We start from the raw sequence: 2,648 nt of genomic DNA, 5'->3' as shown, positions 1-2,648 counted from the left end.
TGGATGACAGCGAATGCCTGTTGTGACTCATGTCCTCTCCTCTCTGCTGGGCGGTGATTATAGGTCGTGATGACCTGCCCCTGGCCACAGGGCATTGCCTCTTGCTGGAGACTGATGATGGTTTTATGTCCTGATTCCAATGGGAGTGGTGACGGCAGAAGCAGAAGTGGATTCTGAACCAGATTGTCCTCCAAAAGGGCACTTTCTCCCGGGGCAGAGGTCGCCTTCCTGAGCAGGGGCGTGGGGTGACACCATCATGGCAATCCCCGGCTCAGTCAGCATATCTGACTTTTACAACCACAGACCACGATGAGTAAGACAGAACATTCCACACACTCGAATGTTTCCAACAGTAGAAGCTGGAACCAAAAAATATCTTGTTGTCTGTGTCAAACAGGGTGAACTACAAACTGAAGACAGATGGCGAGTCTGAGAGAGAGTGACTCAAAATAAAATACAGATGGTAACTGGCTAAAAATCAGATTAACAAGGTATATTTTGACCTAGGGTTACAAATGTTATGTTTTTTAAAAATCAGCACTGCCTTAGGGAATTATGGCACTTTAATACAAGGTTTTGTTATATTGAGTTGCAAACACCTGAGTTGTAAATAACCAGTCACACAAAAGAATTATATTTTCATTTTGAAAAGTAAATTTAATTTAATAAAAATTAAATTATATTTAATTTTGCAAATATATCTAATTTTGCAAAAACCAAACTGGGTGAGTTCACAGCGCCCTCTGCTGGCAGCGTATAGAGCAACTTGATGTATTTTTTTCATCTGTGTTCTCTCCCGCCTTGATGTCCATGTGCAAAGGGCCCTCGTCCTTCCCTCCACAATTCACACCTGAGCCATTTTCTGCTGGACAATAGCATTCTCCTGGTTGTCCACACCCCATCCTCTCATGCAGAGTACCTGAACCAAGAGAAAGAAAAACAGCTTTGAATGAGTGACACCCAGAGAATCGGTGCGCTGGGCCCCGGAAGCCTTGAAATGCCCACGTCCCCTGGAGACGTCCCGTCTCAGATCCCCAGTCAGCACAGCTGCTTCCTCTCCTCCCCTGAAAATAAGTTACCGTTTCGCTATCTACATTTTTTTCTTGTTTCAATACTAACATTGCGTTTACATCAGTTCCCACTTTTCACTGCATCACGGATCAAATACGTACTTGTAAGTTAGCTTAAGACTAAAACCACATCTCCACATCAATTTTATAGGAACGGGTTTCAAAAGTCACTCTCCTCTTCTCAGGCCCGACGATCTGTGCCTTCCTCTGAAACCCCGCAGCTTTCGAAGCCAGGCTCCGGGTCTGCTGTCAGTTTCCATTCACTCTCCGTCTGCCCGGGAAGGTCTCCTCCAGCCGTCAGAAGCCCACCTGGGGAGATCCAGTTGTGTACTGTCTTGATCTACACTGTTCAAAGTCAAGAGAATTGTCCTTCCCAATTAGAGCAGCTCTCCAGGTGCGCCCAGCCCCCCGGCTGCGACTCGAGATGGCAGGATAAACTCCCACCGCCGTGGGAACCATTTGTCTGTCTGGGCTGTTTCTCACCGGCAATGCCAAGCACTCAGAAATTTCACAAGTGGCCTCTGAGGGAGTGCTTTGTTTTGTTTACCACGCTTATCACTCTGCAGGTAACTTTACCTTCGAGCTGATAGAGAGAGCTCTGCTTCTTGGTCCAGACATTTTTCCCTCCTAATATTTCGTTTTTTTTGGAAAGGCCCAGTAAAGTCCTTGCGCCTTTGAGCAGTCAGAGTGTAAGCACAGAGTGTCTTACGGCAGCCGCCAGCTTCCACTTCAAAACTGTCATCACCATCATTGCCCTCAACGTCATCATCCCCATCCTCATCATGACCATCACTGTCATCATTCCCATCACCACCATCATCACCATCACCACCATCATCCTCACTATTAACATCATCATCATCATAAACACCACGATCATCACCATCAGCATCATCGTAGCATTATCATCGTCACCGTCGCTGTCACATTAACTGCTCTGCCTAAGGCGAAAAGCTGCTGAGTGGTGGGGTTTGGATCTAGACTCTGACGGAGACTTCAGAATGTGCGCTCTTCCCCACTATGCTCAGTTGTGCTAACTTTATCTGCCTCAGCTTCTTCCTCTGTAGGATGGTGACAGCAATAGTCCCTCCCTGGTGAAGGACCTGTGGGTGCAGTGGGATGACGTCTATAAAATGCCCCCAGTAATGTTAGTTTGGGGACCACAGTGATGTGTTTGCTAAACCTTCTGTGAGATAGTATGACACTGGCAAAGGCCAATGGTCTCTTTATTCAGATTTCAACCTTCTTTTAGGTATATAAATTCATTTATTGGTAGAATTTTTTTTTAAAGATTGGCACCTGAGCTGACAACTGTTGCCAAGCTTCTTCTTTCTTTTTTCTTCTTCTTCTCCTCTCCAAAGCCCCTCAGTACATGGTTCTATATTCTAGTTTAGGTCCTTCTCGCTCTGCTATGTGGGATGTCGCCTCAGCATGGCTCAGTGAGTGGTGCCATGTCCACGCCCAGCATCCGAATGGTGAAACCCTGGTCTCCCGACACACAACACGTGAGCTTAACGATTTGGCCATGGGGCCAGCCCCTATTGGTAGAATTTTTATTAATCTGAATCTAAATAAATC

At 46.2% G+C, this 2,648-nt stretch overlaps 1 long non-coding RNA gene across 1 annotated transcript; it reads right to left on the bottom strand.

Annotated features, from left to right (window-relative positions):
• Positions 1-636: 636 nt before the first annotated feature.
• LOC139080820 (uncharacterized) lies at positions 637-1,426 on the bottom strand. Its single transcript, XR_011535634.1, has 2 exons — positions 1,173-1,426; positions 637-919 (listed from the first exon to the last, which is right to left on the bottom strand). It is a non-coding gene; the product is annotated as an uncharacterized lncRNA (long non-coding RNA).
• Between the last annotated feature and the right edge of the window lie 1,222 nt (positions 1,427-2,648).

Source organism: Equus przewalskii, chromosome 32 (assembly GCF_037783145.1).
Source record: "Equus przewalskii isolate Varuska chromosome 32, EquPr2, whole genome shotgun sequence".
Taxonomy (NCBI): Eukaryota; Metazoa; Chordata; class Mammalia; order Perissodactyla; family Equidae; genus Equus; species Equus przewalskii.
The sequence above is the reverse complement of the archived record's forward strand: the minus strand, read 5'-3'. Positions and strand labels throughout refer to the sequence as shown.